General features: G+C 42.5%; 1 protein-coding gene across 4 annotated transcripts in view; it reads right to left on the bottom strand.

The window, feature by feature from the left end:
• The window catches only part of MAPK6 (mitogen-activated protein kinase 6), a 36,617-nt gene extending 13,300 nt beyond the window's left edge, over positions 1–23,317 (bottom strand). Inside the window, exon 1 of one of the 4 annotated variants that reach the window (XM_079953275.1) lies at positions 23,146–23,317. The gene's annotated coding sequence lies outside the window, so the exon portion shown is untranslated. Of the gene's footprint in view, positions 1–105; positions 396–1,585; positions 1,726–1,754; positions 1,855–23,145 lie in introns of those variants that run through there. The other 3 variants (XM_079953276.1, XM_079953274.1, XM_079953273.1) reach the window with 3 other exon arrangements.
• Positions 23,318–23,988: the final 671 nt, after the last annotated feature.

Below are 23,988 nucleotides of genomic sequence, written 5' to 3' on the forward strand. Positions count from 1 at the left end.
CAAAGCGCCTTTGTGCAGTGGCGGCGGGAGCGAGACCGCTGCTCTCGGCCCTCCGTCTCCGCCTCCCATGCCCGACCCACCGCCCGCCGCTTCCCCGCAACTCACGGGGCTGCCCAGGCTCATGGAGAAAGGAGAGAGAAGCCTCGGAGCTCCGCCGCCGGGCCTTGGCGGAAGGGTCTCGGCGCCAACGACAGAAGCCCTGCTCCCGCCGCGGCTGCTTGCCATGTAACCCGGCTACGAGGACAAGAGAAAGCGGCGGGCGGGCGAAGCGGAGAAGCTCCGCCTTCGGGTGGAGCGGCGGGCGGGCCCGAGCTGAGGCGGCTCCGCCTCGCCAGGACGGGGAAACGTGGCGGTTGAGGTCAAGGCGGCGGCGGCGGCGCGCGGCCTTGTCCCCACTGAGGGGAATTTGCGCCTGAGAGGCTCGCGCCGACCGCTCGCCGCACGAAACAGCAGAAGCGGACGACGACAGCCGGGTCATGGCATGACTGCCATACATAATAATAAAAATAACATGACGACGGCGACAGAAGGGTGATGATATGTTAAAAGGCAAACATGATAATGAAGCGCGAGAAGAAAAGAAATTGTGGGGGGGGGGGGGGGGGAGGATGCCTTCTCTATTCTGGATGTGGAGGAGGAGAGCTCACACGGAGCGTAGTGGCCCTAAAAGGGAATTAAGTGCAGAAATCAGGCATAGGCAAACTTGGCCCTCCAGATGTTTTGGGACTACAACTCCCATCATCCCTGACCACTGGTCCTGTTAGCTAGGGATGATGGGAGTTGTAATCCCAAAACATCTGAAGGGCAGAATTTGCCTATGCCTGGCCTAAATCATGTCTGGACAGATTAGGAAACATCCTCCTTTGCTGAAGGATCCTTCATCTCCAGGCCCACTTTTATCTGCAATCCTATGTCAGAAGTAAGAACCAACTGTATTCGCTGAAGAGGCCTCTTAGGGAGTTTAAGCCTAAATACATGAAAAATTGAAAAAAAATTCCTACAATTTTAACTACAGCCTTCATTTTCTTCTTCTTCCTCTGTTCCCTAACCTGTATCATTTTTTTTTACTTGTAAGCTGCTTGGGGCAGGGACTTGTTCTCTGTGCAGAGACAGAGTACAGAGAGAGATGGTGCTATACATAAATTGGGACGATTTCACAAAGCTTCAAACCCCTTAATAGTCTGGGTGATTTAATCTGAAGGAGGGTTTAACTTGAACCAAGTCTAGGGATTTTATAGAGTTTAAAACCACTTATCATAGCAATCGCCATCTGGCACTCAAACCTCATTGAAGCTTGAGGCCCATCCCTTGATTTTAAAACCAGTACAATATGCCATTACATGAATCAACACAGATAAATTTACTCCTTAAAAACAAGTTTGTTTTGTTTACTCCTGTTTCAGTGCATGCTGTAGACACATCTTATTAGAAGTTAGGAGGAGGCTATTTAGTATTGCCCCCTTCAAATACCCCAAAACACTGTGCCAAGAACAGAATGAATGATCTGCCATAATGGTGGAAAATATATTAGAACTAGAATAAAAGAGATGGGAAGAGGAAAATAAGTAAGAAGAAGAGTTGGTACCTGAATTTGCTTATTATCCTCTTCCCTCCTGACCCTTTTTCTTTTTGAATCCCATCTATTAGATTGTATGTCATTATTTTGAATGACAGACCACCTGAAGGGCACCAGCAGAAAGACAGTAGGTTAAACAAGTAAAGTACAGTAAATAAATAAATGCGTAAATTGTTACATAATGGCCCCAGTGGAAAGACAGTTCTGGGACGGGAGGAGTCAAATGGCAGTTGGTCCCAGCCAGGCTGATGGAGAGAACTATGTATGGCACAATAACATGGCATCATAATGCAGAGTTCAAGGGTGTGATCTTATTATGCAGCAGTCAACCTGTATGGGGATCAATGGGCTAAAACTCCAATCTTTCTATCACCCTGATTGTGAGGTCAATAAAAAGGTATCTGGATAATGGTAAGAGCAATAACCTTGATGAAAGGCGGTTAAATCTGGAGTAATTATGGCCATAACAAAAACATATATGTAAAGTATTACTGTACTGGTTTAACAATCAAAAAGGTAAAGGTACCCCTGACCGTTAGGTCCAGTCGTGGATGACTTTGGGGTTGCAGCGCTCATCTCGCTCTATAGGCCGAGGAGCTGGCATTTGTCCACAGACAGGTCATGTAGCCAGCATGACTAAGCCGCTTCTGGCGAACCAGAGCAGCGCACGGAAACGCCATTTACCTTCCCGCCAGAGCGGTATCTATTTATCTACTTGCACTTTGATGTGCTTTCAGACTGCTAGGTTGGCAGGAGCAGGGACCAAGCGACAAGAGCTCACCCTGTCGTGGGGATTCAAACCGCCAACCTTCTGATCAGCAAGCCCTAGGCTCTGTGGTTTAGACCACAGCGCCACCCGCGTCATAGCTTTCCCCAAATAATCCTGGGAACTAGGGTGCTGAGAGTTATTAGCAGACCCCATTCCCCTCACAGAGCTACAATTCCCAAAGTGGTTTAACAATCAGTCCCACTTCCCAGGGGGACTCTGGGAATTGTACCTCTATTTTTTCCTAGCAGGACTCATGCATGACAGACTGAAAAGTTAACAGGTGAAGTGCCCCCTGGTATGATGGAGAATTGCTTCACCTGTTGAAGCCAGAGGAGTCTTAGCATTCTGTCTTCAGTGACTCATTGGATAGCTCTGTGATAGGGGAATGGGATGTGACCTTCTAGGCCATCCTTTTTTGGTCCTTCAGCTTTGCTCAATTAAAAAAGGAACCTGCTAAAATGAGTTGCTGGCCAGGGAGGTAGATTGATGACTTGACCATTCTTCACAGTGGGAAAGTGTGAACATTACGTTTTGAGGAGCTATGACACAAAATCAGAGCTTTTTTCCAGGTGGTCTTCAATAGTGCAGTGGACGCTCGGGTTGCAAACGTGATCTGTGCAGGATGCACGTTCGCAACCCGCAGCGTTCACAGCCCACAGCTGCGCACATGCACATGCGCAAAGCGCAATTTAGCGCTTCTGCGCATGCGTGACCGCCGAAACCCAGAAGTAACCCGTTCTGGTACTTCTGAGTTTTGGTGGTCCGTAACCCAAAAAAATGTAACCTGAAGCGTCTGTAACCCAAGGTATGACTGTATGTGGTACCAGCACAATTTTTTCTTTCGATGGCTGCAACAGGGCAGGGCTTGGGAGGCACCTGACTCAATACAGGCACCTGACTGTCACGCTTACACATTGCCTTCCCACCATTTTAAGCTGTGGCAGTAGGTGGGGCCCAGAGCTTTAGGTGGGCATGGAAGGACGGAAAAAGAAGCCTAGAGCGCAGGGGTGGGGCTAGATGTGGCTTCCATGGTCCCACGCACACACAGTGGTTCACCTGTGAAAAGAGTGGCGGATCACCATGGGCGTAGTCAGTATTTATTTTGGGGGGGCAGGCTTTATGTTAGGGGGCAGGACTGAGTTCTCTATGAGGTAATTGGTCAGATAAATATTTTTTTTTATTTACTTGATTGGTGGGGGCAGTTACCCTCCTCCCCCCCGCACAGCTACGTCCATGCAGATTGCCATGAACCTGGTGATTATTGGCACCTTTTTTTCTAGCAAAAAGGCACTGCACAAGACCATGATTAGGGTGACTGGATGAAAAAGGGGGGGGCAAGGACTCTGCTCTTTAATAGTTGCATACAAGAAAGCATATCAGTAGGCATCGTGTGCAATGCATTAAAGCAGCTCTGTTCTCTTTCACATGAATATCCTATTTCAGTGGTCCTCTCCCAAAGTCCCCTCCCCCCACTTGAAAATTGCTGACGGTCTTGCCGGACCACTAAGTGATTTTTCTGTTTGTTGTAGCAAATGTAATGTGTGATGTTGTCTGGTTTTTATTGTCCTTTTATTGTTGCTTTTATTTCTTGTATTGTATTCACTATTTGCACTTCCATATAATTCAAATTGTTACTCAAGAACATGCAATATAAAAAAAAATGAAGCAATAAAATGGAGTTAAACATCACAATGAATATTTAACATGGGTATACTGCAAGCCACCTGCATGAAGTTTGTGGACCACCACAATTTAGGAACCCCAGCCTTATGCATTATCAGGAAATCGACATAGATGTGTGAACAGGGCTACAGTTATGATCTGTAAGATGAACCAAGTACTGTCTTGCATCTATCACGCTTCTGCCAAGTTCAGACAATAAATCGTATTCTCAGCAGCTGTCTCAGTGGAGAACTCCCTTCCCCTAGTGACTTGCCTGAACATGACCCTCTGTATCTTTTGGAAGCACTGTAAAACCACTCCTCACAGATACCAGTTAGGAACTATACCTCACACTGGAGGCTGCCTATTTAAGCTAGTAGAATTAGTTGGCCCAGGTGAAAAAGAGGACAAGGCTCTAATACCTTTGTTGTGTAAAAAAGCACATTTCAGCAGATGCAGCTCTGGGATATAGGAAAGACCTTGGGAAGGAAAGACCTTGAGACACAGAAAAGAACTCCAAAATTGTATGAAGCGCCCTACTTTCAGCAAACTTTAGGTCAAAGAGAGGTCACATCCAGCTCCCCAAATGGTTACTTTTTAGAAAATATTTTTTTGTAAAAATTATTGTTGCTCCCACAGATCCCGTTAAAAAGTTCAAGACCCTCCAAATTTGTCCATTTGTCCATTTAATTTTTACGTATTTCATTCACACACACACACACACACAAACACAGAGTTATTGCTCTCACACCCCACTGTGATACCAAAAGTTGTCTTTTTTTTTGTCTCTCCCTCCAAATTTCATAATTTTTTAAACAGTAATGTATCCAGTGCTAGTCTTACTCAAAGCAGACCCATTGAAAGTAATGGACATGGCTAATTTAGTTTCATTACTTTTAATAGATCTTCTCTCAGTTAAACCTAGTTGAATACAACCCAAGAATTATTGAAACAGATCACTCCCATGGGTCTTCTACTATGATTTTGTGAAGCCAAAAGGTTATTTTTGTCATCCCCTGAATGTTTTCCTTGCTCTGAAAAAAAATATGAAATTGACCACACCCACTTTTACACTTTGGTAACACCCATTTTGACACGAGTGGGTTCATTTTGGCCATTGTTGGCTTGTTTGAGGACTGGAACAATTAAATGGATGATATTGCATAACTCTGATTATTCTTGGGACAGTGCTTGGGTTCTGGGAAAGGAAGGATAATAGCAGGTCTCATAGCTGGTCTCTTATCATATGGCAGGTGTGAATTCCTTTTGTTGCATTGTAGCTGACCTTCAACATAGCAACAGAGACAAGGCCTGAGATTTCTAATCATGAGCTTATTGGAAAATGACAGGCAAATCTCCCTGTCGTGTTCTCTGAATAGAGACATATCAACAAGAGATGCTTTTCAAAATTAGTGACAGAAATTGAGGCTGGGTGGTATTCAACTAAGTTTAATGCACAGTGGACCTACTGAAATTAATGGACCTAACTTCATTAATTTCAGTGGGTCTACTTTGAGTAAAAAAATAGCTGACTACCCCCATATCTCTCTATAGAAGGAAACAAGAGGGACCTCCCTGGTTGATCGCAGAGAGTAGGCAAGTTTATGTCAAAGGATTTGATCTTAGGATCCGTTAAGCAGTTAAAGGATTTTAAAGTCCTAAGCAGAACTTTGACTGGACCCGGAAATAGACCATTAGACAAAGAATGTGATGTAAAAGGGGATATACATGCTCCTCAAAACTGACTGTGACCAAAGGTTTAGCTGCTGAGTTTTGAACCAGCTGAAGTTTCTGGATATTTTTCAAAGGAAGGTCCACAGAGTATAGTAATCCAGTTTTAATGTAACCTCCATGTGTGTCACCATGGTGAGATCTGCGTTTCCCTGAAACTGTTAACAGCTATTTTAACAGCCTAAGCTGGGCAAAAGCCCTCCTGGTGACCCAGCTGAACCAAGAAGGATGTGGACAGCTTTATACTAGTAAAGAAGACTCACTTTGCCACTGATGGATCGTCCACATTATCCCACTACTCAGAATGGGGTAGGCCAAGAAAGGCACACTGAATAGCACTGCATGGATACGAATGGTGAGTATTGTTTCTTTGCTAACTGCCACTGCCACAGAGGAAGCAACTACTGTATACCCTACTATATTGTTTGAAACACACACACCCCTCAAGGACTTCTGGGAACTGTAGTTTACTCATATGGGAGTTCCAATTCCCAGCATTCCTTTGCAAACTACACTGCCCATAATTCTTTGAGAGGGGGAAAGTGCTTTGGATGTGCTTTAAAGGTATAGTGTGTACACAGTCAGAGTAAGCTCAGATATGGGCTCTTGTGTTTGTTCAAATTCACCCGATGTTTTCTGCCACCTTCATTCAAGTCATGATCATGTCTTCCTGGTTAATCAAGGAACTGAATGAGCTGTGCTCTTGGGGGTTATCACGTCAGCCACCATACTTGGTAATGGCTTGAAGACAGAGTTAATGAGATAAGAGATTGATATGGAGCAATAAATGTCAGGGTCAAGCTTGGTGGCATCAAACTGCAAATGACATGAGGGAGAGGTGGCATGAATGATCACTCATCCCCAAACTCACATTGACAGAGTGCAGAGGGGAACGTTTCCATTTTTTTCAGCATATATTGACACACAGCGGAAGCCTATAGGCTCTACCAGAGATTTGTAACTCATGGCACTCCAGATGTTGTTGAACACCACCTCCCACTAGCCTCTGACAGCATTTATTGATTTAGGAAAAGCTATAAACCAGTATAGACAGCATCTTAAAAAGCAGAGACATCACCTTGCCAACAAGGGTCCGTATAGTTAAAGCTATGGTTTTCCCAGTAGTGATGTATGGAAGTGAGAGCTGGACCATAAAGAAGGCTGATCGCTAAAGAATTGATGCTTTTGAATTATAGTGCTGGAGGAGACTCCTGAGAGTCCCATAGACTACAAGAAGATCAGACCTCTCCATTCTTAAGGAAATCAGCCCTGAGTGCTCACTGGAAAGACAGATTCTCAAGTTGAGGCTACAATACTTTGGCCACTTCATGAAAAGAGAAGACTCCCTGGAAAAGACCCTGATGTTGGGAAAGATGGAGGGCACAAGGAGAAGGAGACAGCAGACGATGAGATGGTTGGACAGTGTTCTCGAAGCTACCAGCATGAGTTTGACCAAACTGCAGGAGGCAGTGGAAGACAGAAGTGCCTGGCGTGCTGTGGTCCATGGGGTCACGAAGAGTCGGACACGACTAAACAACAACAACAACATAAACCACTTAATATAAAAAAACACCTCTAAGTAGTGTACATAAACTACTACAAAGTAGTTATCAACAACACAGACATCAAATCAGCTAAATTCAAAAAAACAAGTATATATGCTGGCTCTGAAATAAACAAATTTTTAAGAGGCGTCTAAAACAGGCAAGGGTGCCTGGCCAATGTTGATACTGACACATTAAAATATTGACCCCCTCGGGTCGATAGAGCACACATAAAGTACAAGTTCCACAGATCTAAGTGGTCAAATAGGCATGTAGGGGACAAGGGGATAGTTCAAGTAAACTAATCCCAAGATGTTAAGGGTTTTATATATTAACTATAAAACCTTGAACTTGGTCTGGTAGCAAATCAGCAGCCCCTGCAATTCTTTGAGCAAAGCTGTACTACACTGATAGGATCTCATTCCTGTCAACACTTGTGCTGCAGCATTCTGAACTAGCTGTTGTTTCTAGACCAATGGTAAGAGAAGCTCCGCACAGAGTGCCTTGCAATAATCTAGGATTGGTCACCAATGCCTGGCCTATTGTGCTAAAGCTATCCCTGTCTATGAATGGTTGCAGCTGTCACACTTGCTAAAGCTGATAAAAGGCACTAGAATAATGGCCAGGAGTTGCAGTCCAGGAATGAGCAGCAAATCTTTCAATTTTGTTTTCTCTCAACTTCTCATTTGTCTAATCTTAAATTCAGTCCTCCACATTTCCACATAAATTTGAGGGGTTTTTAAAAATTGTAATGAAGATTCATCAGCATTTTAGTGCTCATGTCTTCTAATAAACACATTTTTGTAAAGCGATCTTTCCTAATGTAATGCATTTTAAAAAGTTGCCTTCACTAATATATGCATTATTATGCACCCTCTACCCTAGTATATGCATTTTTGTACACATTATTTGCCTGGAGAACTGCACTGAAAAATCTGGAAAAGTGCAGATTTTGAAATATGTCTGTGTATTGTTTGTGTATTGTTTCAAAAAGTGCAAATGAGGTAGATTTGCCTTTAGATGTGAACAGAAGTGATTTTCTCCTTCATCTCTAATATTCTGTAGGGACACAGGTTCCCCACTCCTAGGCTATACATTTAACCACTGCACAACCATCAGTATGAACTAAGCTCAAGCTGACTGAAGAAACTGGCAGAAGTTAGTTGTTCGTACTTAGGGCTCATCCACATTTCTGCTTTCCCCAGGGGAAAACCCAGTCTTTACCACTGAATTGGAGCAAATGTCGATCTGGATTGACATTTTTTCTGATTTAGTGCTAAAGAGCAGGTTTTCTGAGGGAAAGCGGCAGGACAAAGGCACAACCGCTTGGACCCATACCTGGAAAGCACGGGGCAAGCAGAAAACCACTCAGACCCATGCTTTTTAGGCATGGGGCAAGCAAAAGTTTGGACAAGCTCCATGTCTGGTTAAAGGTGCATCTGCTTTAAAGAGACAACAAATTTGGTCCAAGACTTATTTGACCATGGGGTGAGGGGGTTGATGTTAGGCGGCACCCTGAGCTATTAAAAGACACTTAGAATGGAAACTGACAGGTTTAAGGGTTTTCTTGTGCAACCAGAAGCTTTTTCAAACATAGTTTTTTTCCATGTGACTCACTTTTTCCATTTCTCCCATGGTGTGTCTGTCTGTTGACCCCAATGCCCCTTTCACCCCTTTCACCTCCTGCATCAACCTCCTGCATCAACCACCTACTTCCAGCAGCCAGAAAACATCATAACCAGACACTGGATAGACCTGTCAGGAGTAAGCATGGCCCAATGGTACCAAATAGTATGGGAAACAGCCTCACTAGAAAAATTAACCAATAAACTGAAACTGACACAGGGACAAATAGAAAAAGACGCCTTCAGTGTGGCTCTCCTTTATCACATACACAGCCCAACAAGACAATGACAAAAATCCACCAACAACATACAAATCAATATGGCTAACCTGATCCAAAACACCCACCCACCAAACTCACACCTGAAAACAAAGACTACCACAGCCAACCACAAACAAACAACCACACCCTAGGCCAACCCCAACCTCTCTCACCACCAAAGAAACCACAAGTTAATAGCAGAGAACCTGCACAAGCGATGCTGACACAAAACCCCACATATATTACCGTAAGTAAAACAGAAACATCGCCACCTGACCCCACCCCACCTCTTCCCCACTTTTCTTCCTAATGTCTCAACAAATGAAACAGATCTGTAAAAAAATGTTACGGGGGGGGGGGGGGAAGACATTGCACATACTTTTGTAAACCAAGAAAACCTTTAATAAAAATACATTTTAAAAAAAACACCAGACCTTCCTTTGCATACTACCTTCTACATGAATCTCTCTTGAGCATGCAAATTCTTTTACGACATGTTTACTCAGACGCAAGACTCACTGCGTTACTCAAAAGAAGCTGGCAAGATTGCAGTTTGGACCTGCCAATGTCCTCTATTTAAAAACTAACAAAACAGTAAAGCAAAAAGATGTCTCATTGTTAAAGAACTTAGAATACCTTTTCAAAAGTTTGACCAAAATGATCTATACCCAATATAGTTGTAATCTGATATATGCTTACCTGATAGCTAGTTCCACTAAAATCAGTAGAGCTGGCCATTGAGTATTTATTACCTAATTTTCCATGCTACTCTATAACCCAGGGATTGGGAATCTGTGGGTATTCAGGTGTTTTTTGGACTCCAACTCCCATCATTCCTGACCTGGGCCAATGGCAGTTGGAATCAAAAATAATCTGGAGAGCCACAAGTTTCCCAACCTTATACAGCTCATGCTCTCATACGCATACTCAACAGAACATGTCCCAGCCATGTACATTTTAGATGCTGTCAAGTAGTATTACAGTTCCCTTTTCTCCGAAATTTGGTGAATTGCCAGCTCTTATTTTTTACTATTTTTATCCCCACGTGCTCACAGGCTGACAAGGACTAGACTTTTTTTCCTTTGCTGGAAGGTTTTTATAGTGCTCCCAGCAATATGTCATAACAACTCTTTGACATAGTCTGAATTTTCTTCAGTATTACCTGGGCCTTTTAAGCATTTTATGAATAAACCATTGACTGTGGATCTTTTTACAACGCTTCTTTTTGATGACACATTTCCTCTTTTTTTGATGATGTACCTATGAAAATGATGCCTCTTTCGTCATTTTTAACCTAATGACCCCAGATTCTTGCATAAAACTTAAGCAATTGTATATTTCTTAAGCAGTTTGTTGTAAGGAAAGCAATATCAGTCACTTCTGACCTAAAGATACGAGAGCATTGCTTTCCATTGCATCTGGTTGCTTATTTTGCATGTTCCATCTCAGTTACGAAAACTGACATGGAGTTGTACTATAAAATAATCCATAGTAGTGTAATCCATAGAAGCTGGGAAGAATTTAACTGCTGATTAATTTGTGCAAGGTTCAACTTTGGCATAAACCGTGTGCTAAATATCTGCCTTTAACTCCACCCATTAAAACAAACCCTTCAGCATTCAGTACCAAGAGCTAATGAAAATATTTAAGTTGTAAAGTTTGCCAAGAAGGACTGGTGTTTTGCTAACGTTCGCCAACTGAACAAATCATTAGAATTTGACTGGATACATTCGCTAAACCCAGCAACCTTCCCCAACCTGTTGCCCTCCAGATGTTCTGAACTATAACTCCCCGTGCTATAGGGCCAATGGGAGTTGTAGTCTTAAAACATTTGGCAGGCAGCAGGGTGGGGAAGGCTAATTTAATCATCTTGGCATTTGGGAAGTGATTAGATCTTTATGCTCTTGTAAGAAGCTAAGGTCAGTCTACGTGGTCCCTGTTAAGTTGTGGGCGAACATATCAGACAACAAAGCGATTCTTCAACAGCTCTTGTTTATTCAGAGGCCAGAATAGAACTGAACTGAAGAGCTCAGTCAGCCTGCTTATATAGAGCTCCAGAACAACGTAACTGTTGCAACTTTCTAAAACTATCCAATCACTGAATGTCACTTTCAATCCTTCATTTGCATAACTATCTACAGTATCCCCCTGCTGGCCCAGGGTGAGAACTTCAGTACATAACAGTCCCCATTTCTATTTTATCCTCACAACAACCTTGTAAGGAAGGAAGCCTGACACAGACTGCTCCCGACTATCCAAAAGCTTAATGACTGAATGAGGACCATCTCCCTGGCTTAAGTCCTTCCAACGTACCAACTACTAGACCGTTGTTTCATGAGAACTAAAACCTCTCTTTCATTCACAAAAATGAAATTTGCCATGCTACAATTTTTGTCCCAGTAATCTGTCCAAGAAGTTACTCAGTTATTAAAATCCATAATATTTACATTGATTATAAAGGTGACTGGACTGTGATTGCGCTATTTGCATGATATCACTGTACAGAGATAATTACTAAAATGGAGAGAGAGATTACTGCTAGTGATAAACATACTGAACTCCAGCTATTTATCAACTTTGCTGTAATTTTATAGATGCAATATCTAGTATCTAGTATCCTGGAAGAATGAACATACCTCCTTCTGCTTAAAATATACAGTGGTACCTCGGTTTTTGAACGTCTCCATTGATGAACATTTCCGTTTTCGAATGCCATAAACCTGGAAGTAAATGCTTCGGTTTTGAACACGACTCGGAAGTCGAACATGCCACGGGGCTTCCGCTGAGCGCAAGATCCTGAGGCCTACCTGTCGGCTATTGAGTTTCCAGTTTTTGAACGTTTCAGAACTCAAACGGTTTATGTTCGAAAACTGATTATGTTCGAAAACTGAGGTACCACTGTACAATAAGTTGCAGCTTAATTACTGTCAGTTTGAATTATGTAGAAAGAACCTCTACCAGAAAAATCTTACTTGAAAATCTGACAGATTGCAGTTTACAAGCTAAAAGCTCTGTTCAGGGGGAATAAGCCATTTTGAAATCTTCTGGAAATTGGCATTTGGTGCAGGGGTATAGATAGAAATGCAAAGGCTCAAAGCATAGGCCAGTTAAAAATGCACATGCTAATTTATATGTATAGATGCATATTTATTTTTTGTAAATTTCAGATGAGGAAAACCAGCTCTGGCTATCAGGACTTACTCTGAGCTGTGGGGGCAACAACAGGATTTTCTGGTCCCAGTACAGTGGTACCTCGGGTTACATACGCTTCAGGTTACATACGCTTCAGGTTACACACTCCGTTAACCCAGAAATAGTGATTCAGGTTAAGAACTTTGCTTCAGGTGGAGGTTGCAGAGTATGGAGAAAATAAAAGATAAAGTGCGAGATTGGCTACATTATGCTCAGATTAAAGAAGTTTTTAAGTTGGACAAAAAGGTAGGATTCCAGGTGGAAAAATCAAAGTTAGAAACAGAATTGTTAGAACCCAGCTCTAAGATACTTTCAAGAATGTATTATTTGCTGTTAAAATGGAATACACAGGATGAAACGGTCAAATCAGCCATGATAAAATGGGCACAGGACATAGGGTACAACATCATGTTTGCTGACTGGGAAAAGTTATGGACCACAGGTTTGAGATTTACGGCATGTAATGCCTTGAAAGAAAATATTATGAAAATGATATACAGGTGGTACATGACCCCAGTCAAGCTTGCAAAGATATACCATGTGTCTGATAATAAATGTTGGAAGTGTAAAGAAGCTGAAGGAACATTCTTTCACCTCTGGTGGACTTGCCCTAGAGTGAAGGTTTTCTGGGAAATGATTTATAATGAACTGAAAAAGGTATTTTAAGTATACCTTCCTTAAGAAACCAGAGGCCTTTCTCTTGGGCATTGTTGGTCAGAGTGTGCAAAAGAAGGATCGAACCTTTTTTATGTACGCTACAAGAGCAGCAAGGATACTCATCGCTAAAAGCTGGAAAACTCAAGAATTACCCACACTGGAAGAATGGCAGATGCAACTGATAGACTATATGGAACTGGCGGAGATGACTGGCAGAATCCGAGACCTGGGAGAAGAACTGGTGGAGGAAGATTGGAAGAAATTCAAGGATTATCTACAAAAATATTGTAAATTGTATGATTGTTAAGAAAGATGTAAGATTAGCAAAAACATGGCTTCAACAAACTAGTTATAAAGAATATAAATTTAAATTTAATTGGAAGATGAAAAGATAAATCTTGGATAAGTAACATTTTATAATTAAGTTTCAATAAGAGTATGTTAAATCTTAAAATTTGAGATATTAATATTGAAAAATTATATTATATGTTAATAATTTGCTGGTAAAATTTATGAGTTTAGAAAGCAGGAACAAGGGTTGTGAGGAAGTCCAAAGATGAATATGAAATGTGGATTTTGGAAAAGATTGTGTTATTATCTATGTATTTTATTGTTAAACTAAAATTTAATAAATATTATAAAAAAAAAGAACTTTGCTTCAGGATAGGAACAGATATCGGGCTCTGGCGGCACGGTAGCAGCAGGAGGCCCCATTAGCTAAAGTGGTGCTTCAGGTTAAGAACAATTTCAGGTTAAGAACGGACCTCCGGAATGAATTAAGTACTTAACCTGAGGTACCACTGTACAATGAATGTGGTGAATAGGCCACATTCTGGATTAGTTGATTCTGAGTCATCTTCAGAGGTAGCCCCACATAGAGTGCACTGCAGTAGTCCAAGCGGGAGATAACCAGAGCATGTACCACTCTGGCGAGACAGTCTGTGGGCAGGTAGGGTCTCAGCTGGCATACCAGATGGAGCTGATAGACAGCTGCCCTGGACACAGAATTGACCTGTGCCTCCATGGACAACTGTGAGTCCAAAATGACTCCCAGACTGGGCATTTGGTCCTTTAGGTGCACATTCACCCCATTCAGCACAAAAGATCTGGGGTTCAGACTCCCCAGGCTAGCCCCAAACACCCTAATTCTAGTGTATATACTAAAGATCACAAACACAAAGGGAACTGCAGAAATTTAATTCCAGCAGGAAGATGCCTCTACTTTACTACGTAAGCCCGTTGTGTACTTCCTATCTGCAGCACTGTACTCTCTTGAAAAAGGCAGTGATAGATTTACCGTATTTTTCGCTCCATAGGCCGCACCTGACCATAGGGCGCACCTAGTTTTCAGAGGGGGAAATCAAGGGAAAAAATATTATTTCCCCCCCCCCCAGCTCAGGGAGCAGCCTGTCCGCTACTCCAAGGGCTTCTTGGGGCTGCCAGGTGAAGCCCGGTTTCCTTCCCCCCCCCCAGCCCCAAAGAGCAGCTCAGGGAGCAGCGGACCCTCTAATGTGGGCAGTCAGTCCCTTCTCCCTCCTCGGGGAAAAGCCCCCAAGAGTGGCGCACTCTTTAAAGGGTGTGCGGCTGCTATGGGCTTTTCTACGAGGTGGGGGAATTCTCCCGCAAAAGCACGCAAAAGCTGTGGGCTCCTTAAAGGGTGGAGGGAGAAGGGACTGACTGGCCGCGTCAGTCCCTTCTCCCTCCTGGGGAAAAGCCCGCAAGAGCCGCGGGGGCTTTTCCTGCCTGCCTCGCCCCTGCATTCGCTCCGTAAGACGCACACACATTTCCCCTTATATTTTAGGAGGAAAAAAGTGCGTCCTATGGAGTGAAAAATACGGTAGTTACTGAAGAAATTCAGGCAGCGGTTACACTTTCAAACATTTCCTCCTGAAGTTATTGCATGAGCTTAAGCCCTGGAGGAAATTCTGGGTTTGTATCTGAAACAGAAATAAATTATCTCTATTTGCTACTACCCAGACAAACGATGAAATTAGAAAGTGCAAGCCAAAATGGTTTCAGGCCTTATATTTGTGCTCTGGGCTGAATAATACATTGCCCAAAGCAATGATGGGGGTGGAGATGCTCTTTCAGGTATACTGGGCCAAGGCCGTTTATGACTTTAAAGGTCAGCACCAACACTTTGAATTGTGCTCGGAAACGTACTGGGAGCCAATGTAGATCTTTCTATGACTCCCGACGGCAGAATTAGATAGCAAAACGGACTGTACCACTTCAGATTGTAGGTGTAGGCTTTAGAATTTTGATTCTCCCCTAGCAACTGATCATGCCTCCCCGAAAACTTCACCTCCCCTTGTGCTTTGTAAACCTTTGCTTTAGAGATGCCCTCCAATCCATTTGTCATCATAGGTTTTGGAACTGCCTTATTTTGCGCTATGCTGCTATAAGCCGTCAGTAAAACAATCTCCTCTGCCCGTGTGCCTTGAGTGAGAGAAATTTCCATTCCCCTTTTTGCTATCGTATCTCACATTACAGCACTTACTACAGCTTCTTAATTTCAATTACCCTGCATGACAAGGCATTTATCAGACACTATCCCTGATTTACAACTTGGCATTTGAATTATATTGCACTGGCAAATGATAATTTCTAAAAAAGCAAAGTGTGGACTTTGATCTGAAATGGTTATGGGCCCATTCCTGGAATTGGTTTACAAGAAGCAAAGTTATAAACATTTGCTCTTAAAAAAAAAGTTATTAAAATGTTACTAGGTAGAGTTTACTTTAAACAGTCTTTGCCACTATGGAAGTAAAAGCCCTGCCTATAAAATGCTTTATTCCGGGCAAGTTTTTTTGCACATTCGGAGGGATGAAAACAATTCCTGCATCGCCTTGCCCTCACTCCGACTTAGCTTAATTGGTCCTTAATGATATAAATATTTGGTCCTTAATGATAGAAATATTTATTGAAGGGAGGTATGAAAATCTGTAAAATAAGTTCACCTATGTAATGTCACTGATGACAGCAAAAAGAAATCAGGGTGAAGTAACAAAAAGAAAAATGGAGATGAAGTAATACATAGTCAGTAAATCACCCCAGTTAAATAAGCTGCAAAGAAGGTATGAAGTGAGAAATGCAAGTCTGGGAAAAGAGTTTGGACCCCACAAGAGTATGATCTTCAGGTGAACATTTAGCACAATACCTAACTGATGCTCCAGAGCCAACTGTGGGGCAGGTTTGGGGTTTTGGAGATAAGGCAGGGTGCTTTAGCTGGTACCTGGATCCCTTCAGGAGAAGGCTGGACCTCCTAGAACAGGCACCCCCAACCTGTGGCCCTCCAGATGTTTTGGCCTACAACTCCCATGATCCTTAGCTAACAGGACCAGTGGTCATGGATGATGGGAATTGTAGTCCAAAACATCTGGAGGGCCAAAGGTTGGGGATGCCTGTCCTAGAAGTTGATGCTGGCTGTTCTCCACTAGCCTTCCTGCAAACTGATGCTCAGCTGATAAAACCACACTTTCCATAGTAGGAGTTCCCACAAAATCACTCCTCTTGTTTGACTCTTTTTCCCCTTAACCATACTGAATACCCAGAAGGCGACTCATTCCCATCCGTGGATTACTTTCCTGCAAATGCACTGATGTCATCAATCTCTCTCAAAGTACCGGTACTTTCCTAGCCTGGCACATGATTCCGACCATTTGAATCTTTGATAGTTGGTGGCTGCTGGAATTGTGTCGCACCCATCAGCCAGAAGGGGGGCGGATGGAGGGGATGCAAAGTTTTGAGACTGGAGCAGATTGGAGAAGTTTAAGAGGGCTTTGGCTGGCAAAAGTAAACTTCTGGGACATGCAATACTGTTCTGAGAACTGTGCTTCTTTCACACTAGTGTACTTCCTTGGTGCCACAGCACTGCTTAGTGGGAAGTGGGATAAAACTGTGATGCCACAGAGCACTAAACATAGTACAGCGGTACCTCGTGTTACAGACGCTTCAGGTTACAGATGCTTCAGTTACAGACTCCGCTAACCCAGAAATAGTACCTCGGGTTAAGAACTTTGCTTCAGGATGAGAACAGAAATCGTGCTCCGGCGACAGCGGGAGGCCCCATTAGCTGAAGTAGTACCTCAGGTTAAGAACAGTTTCGGGTTAAGAACGGACCTTCAGAATGAATCTGTGGCATCACAGAAGAACGGTATCAACCCAGCATATCGAAGAAGACCAAAGACCCATCTAGTTAAGAACATATGAAGATCCTGGCCTATCTAGTTCAGCATCTTCTTCCATACCCTCCAGCACGTTGAGGCAAAAACCCCGGAATGCACGTCTTCCAGGGCCACTTTCATGTGAGGGACATGTGACCTGTGCGAGATTGTGGCCCCAACTACAGAGTTTTGAAAAACTAAAAAATAGAGTGCGAGATTGGCTCCATTATTATCAAATAATGGAGGCATATAATCTGGACAAAAACATTGGCTTCCAGGTGGAAAAATCTAAATTGGAAATAGAGCTGTTAGATCCCAAAAGTAAGAACTTGTCAAGAATGTATAACTTGCTGTTGAAATGGAACACTCAGGATGAAACGGTGAAATCAGCTATGATTAAATGGGCACAAGATGTTGGACATATTATGATGGCTGACTGGGAACAGTTATGGACCACAGGTATGAAATTTACGGCATGTAATGCCTTAAGAGAGAATATAATGAAAATGATATATAGGTGGTACATGACACCAGTCAAGCTTGCAAAAATTTATCATTTGCCCGATAATAAATGTTGGAAATGTAAAGAGACTGAAGGCACATTCTTTCACCTTTGGTGGACATGCCCAAGGATTAAGACTTTCTGGGAAATGATCTACAATGAAATGAAAAAGGTATTTAAATATACTTTTCTGAAGAAACCAGAGGCCTTTCTCCTGGGCATGGTCGGCCAATTGGTGCCAAAGAAGGATAGAACTTTCTTTATGTATGCTACAACAGCAGCAAGAATACTTATTGCAAAGTACTGGAAGACACAAGATTTACCCACCCGGGAAGAATGGCAGATGAAGGTGATGGACTATATGGAACTGGCGGAAATGACTGGCAGAATCCAAGACCAGGGAGAAGAGTTGGTGGAAGAAGATTGGAAGAAATTTAAAGTTTATTTACAGAAACATTGTAAAATTAAGGAATGTTAGAAGGAGGCTGGAATGAAGTTATGTGGCTTTAGCAGAAATATTATAAAGGATTAAGTAAAAATAGATTGTTAATGGATGAAAGGAGGAAAGGTAAAGTTACATTATATTAAGATAAATTATAGGATAAAAATTGGGAAAGATGGAAAGGATTTGCTGAAATAGCTAACCGAACTAGAATACAAAAAAGGGAGGTGCGAGGAGGTCAAGGAAACAAGTAAATGAAAGATAAGTTATGGGAAGGTTCGTTGTGTTTTTTTAATTGTTTCTATTTTTCTGTTTTTTATAAAAAAAATTCTCTATTCTCTTCTTTCTTTATTGTGATGTGTTGTCAAGTTTTTGTTTAACTTGGAGTTATCTCTTTCTCTTTTTGTAACATTTAAAACTTTAATAAATATTATTTAAAAAAAGAGAGAGAGATTGTGGCCCCAAAAGACATGCTTTTCCCATGAGCACAGTGCCCAAATGTGTGCCTTTTGGGGCACCACAAAAGAGTGCTGTCCCCCCAAAAGCACTATTTTTGGGGGTGATATCATGGTGCTGTGCTCTTGTGTGAGAAAATGGGATGTCTTGGTTTTATTGGGACAGTTAAGGGGGTTATCATTCTCTCAGTGGCCAACCAGTTTTCTATGAGGAGCCTAGACATGAGCACAACAGCACCGGCTCAGAAGCTGACATTCAGGGTCATATTGGCTCCAGTGATGGAGGCAGATCATAGCCATCATGGCTGGTAGGCTTATCCAGTGGCTGACACACATTTTTGTGGCCCTGAAGCTTAAACAGTTATGGGGGCCCCTTCACAACCAGTAATGAGATCTGGGTAACCACTGTAATCTTCTTCAATGGGGTTGTTCCACGACAGATCACCATATTTTAAAAAACAAACAAAAAACTACTACATCTCAGATTTTGGTTAAAATTGTTGTACAGTGGTACCTCGGGTTACATATGCTTCAGCTTACATACGCTTCAGGTTACAGACTCCGTTAAGCCAGAAATATTGCTTCAGGTTAATAACTTTGCTTCAGGATGAGAACAGAAATCGTGCTCCGGTGGCACGGCAGCAGCAGGAGGCCGCATTAGCTAAAGTGGTGCTTCAGGTTAAGAACAGTTTCAGGTTAAGAACGGACTTCCGGAACGAATTAAATACTTAACCCGAGGTACCACTGTACTGGATTATCCCACATGTCAGAGTCACTGGTGTGAATAAAAATTTCCTAAGCCTTATAGTTTTTGGGTTGTGTGACTCAAACTGAGTCTCCTAGACCCCAAATTTTTGAGCAATAAAGTCACTTCTGGGGCCCCTCTGGGACTAGGGTCCCTGAAGCTTAAACTTTATTAGTTTCATGGTAGATTCGCTTTATCCTCCAATAATTTGTCTAATTTTGTCTGTTTTTCTTTTAAAGTCATAAAAGTTTGTTAAAAGGTTTGTTTACTTTTGTAGATAGTATCAAAGTCATGGCAAAATGAATCTCATGTATGGATTTTCAGCTCTTTCTGCAGATCAAGCAGAGCCTTTGTGAAGAATGGCAAGTTCAAAGCAAGTCTAAAATAAAAATAAAAATCCACCAGCCTTGTTCACTTAAGAAGCTTTTGTTGTTTGTGGCCATTTGTCTTTTCTGGAGATCTATCTGTTAAGTGTTCCTGACCCTGGAGAAGGTATTTCATCAAATGTGTTAAGTAGAGCAATCCGCTTAGCAGCAGCAGAACATTTTGTGAGAGCTTTAAAATGGGTTACATAAATTTATTTGTAGTTCTAAGTGCAAACTTCTCTTCTGATCACCAGGAAAGATACTGCAGGTTTTTTGTTACAAGGCTGATTTGCAATTCCAGCAGATAATCACCTGACCCGATTTGGGAGTTCAACTTTGAGGATATGCATGCTGAAACACTGACGTCTGTGCTTTCCAAAGTAAAGGTTTGTTTTGTTTTTTAAAGTACATTGATTTTCATCTGGTGCACTGCTGCAACTAAACTTTATTTTCAGTTAAAAAAAAGGAGCAGCAAGTTTCAGAACATGCTCCAGGGTCCTTTGCAGCACTAGCAATGCACAAAGAATGTGCACGGCTTTGACTTCCAGCAGTGGGGTTTTGTAGGCAGTTCCTGCATGCACTGATCATGCTCAGACTGTAAAGGTAAAGGGACCCCTGACCGTTAGGTCCAGTCGTGGCCGACTCTGGGGTTTGCTGTACTCATCTTGCTTTAATGGCCGAGGACCCGGCATACAGCTTCCGGGTCATGTGGCCAGCATGACTAAGCCGCTTCTGGCAAACCAGAGCAGCGCATGGAAACACCGTTTACCTTCCCGCCGGAGCGGTACCTATTTATCTACTTGCACTTTGACATGCTTTTGAACTGCTAGGTTGGCAGGAGCAGGGACCGAGCAACGGGAGCTCACCCCGTTGTGGGGATTCAAACCGCCGACCTTCTGATCAGCAAGTCCTAGGCTCTGTGGTTTAACCCACAGTGCCACCCGCGTCCCACTCAGTAGTTCCCTCTAATAATGAACTTGGGTGTCGAGGGTCAACTGAAATAGAGTCCAAGTGGGGCCAACTGAGAAACTAGAGGGAAGCTATCCGCAGACTCGGGGTAACTTTGAGGTTTTCAAAGCTATGAAAACACTTTAAAAACAAAAACAAAACCCCAAACCCTAATAGGGCAACAAACTGAAGAAAAACCCAGCCCAGATGAGTCACAGAATGTCAAGTACTAGTTGGAAAACTGTGGTGTGTGGGTTTGTATGGAAGGATGGAAGGAAGTACTCTAGACTGGCCAGAACCTTGAACCACAGCGCTCTTATTAAATGGGGAGGACACATTTCAGCATTGTACCACAGGTCCCATTTGTTATCCTGAAGATAAAAGAAATGTCAGTGGAGGAAGGGCAAAAAGAAAAGATTACACACAACAGGAAGACACAATTGGCATGGGAATGTGTAACATCAGTAGATACAGATAGGCCAGAAGGGACGAGAAGATGACCCACACTTGTTATTAAGCAGGTAATTTCAGCAGGAGTGGAATGGTTCTCCTCTTTTGCATCTAAACAATGTCTGAACTTTACACTGCAGCCGGCCCTACCATTAGCAGGAGTGCAGCAGCCACCTTAGGCAGCAGTTGTTGAAAGGCTGAGAGTGGGTAGAGCTGTGTGAGCTGCACACACCCACCCAAGCTAGCATGCTGTCCTTGGGTGCAGTGAAAGTCTGTTTCATGGATGGGAAGTGGGGCGGGGCACCATCTTCTCCTTTGCCTCAGGCAGCAAAATGTTTTGGGCTGGCCCTTATCTAGCCAGAGTCCTAAATAAATGATGCTGAAAACAGGTGCATGACCCAGGAGATCCACGGTTGGAAGTTTATCAATATGTATTGTCTATTTTTGCTTTTATACCCCACCTTTTCTGTCAAGGAGCTCAAGATGGCATTCGTGGCTCTCACCCTCTTCATGCTATCCTTGAAACAGCCCTGTGAGGTAGGTTGGGCTGAGAGATTATGTCTGGCCCAAGGTCACCCAATGAGTTTCTTGGCTGACTGGGAATTTGAACCTTGGTCTTCCAGGTCTTAGACCAACACCCTAACCATTGCACCGCACTGCACCTAATTTAAAACAGCAACATTAAAGCAGCCAGTGAGGGCTCCCATCATGACTGAAGCACTGGCACCAGGGAAAGGGAGAATTTTCCTGCAGTTTTCCCAATCAAAACCACCCACTTAATGCAGCTATTTATTAACTCTGCTTTGGGAAGAGGGAGGGAAGAGGTCAAAGTCAGGTGGAATGCAGGTACCTGTTATGAGTTGCAGGGTCAGATTCCCTATAATTTATGGAGTTACAAAAAGGTAGAATTAATCAAGGTAGAAATTGTGGGTGGCCAATAACACCAATGCAACACCTGGGATTTTCAATGAGGAATAACAGATGAAGCAAAAGGGTTAAACACGCACAGAGCTCCCCCCGCCCCTATTGGCTGTTTAAAAAGAGAGAGATCCAAACAGAGATCTCTTGCATCACATGTTTTGACCTTAAGATCCAACCCCCGGAAGAGAGATTATACCGCTTACTACTTGCATTAAGCACATCCTGATGATGTAAGCTCAGTTTAAATGGGGAACTTTCAACAGAATGTAATAGCCACATTGTGGTGGTGGGGAGATTAAGAGACATATTAAAATGAAGGCATGCAAATAAAAATAACTTGGGCTGCAATCCTATACGTGCTTACCTGGGAGTAATTCTCAATGGGTTCAGTGGCGGTTGCATATGTATATATCTCAGTACAATGCACAGGACAGGATTCTGCCCAGAAATCTTTTTTAAAAACTTGTTTTCAATGTGTTGAAATAATAATAATTATTATTATTATTTCCCACCCTTCACCATAAGATCCTAGGGCAGGTTTCAGCAATTTATAAATACAATATTAAAATCTGTTTAAAACATGATAATACTAGATAACATGATATCCCTTTGCATATTGTCTTAGATAAGCAAACTAATTTGGAATAATATGGGATCCTCTCAGGTTTTGCAGGTTCCAGTGCCACGAGCAGTGAGTGGGCTAATTGACGAGAGTAATGTCAGATTATATGTCATATGTAATCATATGTAGTAGCTTCCAAACACATCATGCACATTTTAACATACAGTTTTCCTTCATACTTTGACAGGTGTTGCCAATAAAATGATTTCAGACCCCCCCCCCCATTTTATTTCATGAATAAAACCCCTCAAATAATTAAGCAGTATATCCTTTCCCATTGATATCATGCTAAAGAGACACTGGTGGACTAACTGCCAATTCCCACATGCCAAAAAATGAGTCTTAGAGCTATTTCAGCATGCTGGTACATTTGACACAACACATTTCAACAATTTCCTATATAAGTTTAATTTTAGCTGATTTAAGCTTTGCAAGTCATAACAACTACGAACCTACCACCCAGACAGTTCTTCTTTTGGCTTTTGAAAGAAAAGCGCATGCATGCCTCCTTACCATTATTGCGATTATCCTGCAGGCTCTTGGATTGCATTTCGACTTCCTAGAGTTAAAAAAGAAATGATTTGAACTGGAAGTGAATTTTTAAAGCAGGCACCCTGAGCAAATGAAATCTTCCACCAAAAGATTGCTGGTCAAAAATAGAAGTGATCTGGAAGAGGAGAGGAAAGTTATATTGCTGTGATATGAGCCCTGCTAGTCTACAGCTGTTATACTTGCAGTCATTCATCATAATATTTAAATGAGAGAGGAGGGGCGGGCATTTGACTGTTTAGGTCCCTCCCAGATCTTACACAGAGCAAACTCAAACCAATCCCAAAAAGTGAGTAGAAATCAATCCGAGCAAATCAAAGCTGCAGTTTTCAGAACAGAGTCACAAATAAACAACACGATTTTGCATTTCTGTTCAGGGATCCATGCTACTGAGCGGCTGCCACAGTGGGCTAAATTAATCCACAGTTATTCATTTCCTCAAACCTTAATTAAATTACATCTAGAATGAATAGGGTGCTTATTGTTGGTCAGTTGATGTTTGCTTCTTAATTTTGAAAGTTTCTCTGCCAGGGCTACAGGTAATGAAAGAATAAAAACAGCAATTCTTTAAACCGACAAATACACACATACATGTGCAGAAGTTAAATCAAAGCCATACATTTAATGGAAGATTAAAAACCATAATCCAGGCAAATTAGATCCAGTGTTGAAATTTTTCTAGGCAAACAGAAGAGGTCTCTGGCTGGTGCCCAAATGACATGAGTGACATGCCCTCCATGATGCAACCTGGGGGTTTGGGCCAACTAAGCTGTACTCAGAGTAGACTCATTGAAATTACTCAGTGCT

This window comes from Podarcis cretensis, assembly GCF_951804945.1.
Source record: "Podarcis cretensis genome assembly, chromosome: 14".
Lineage (NCBI taxonomy): Eukaryota > Metazoa > Chordata > Lepidosauria > Squamata > Lacertidae > Podarcis > Podarcis cretensis.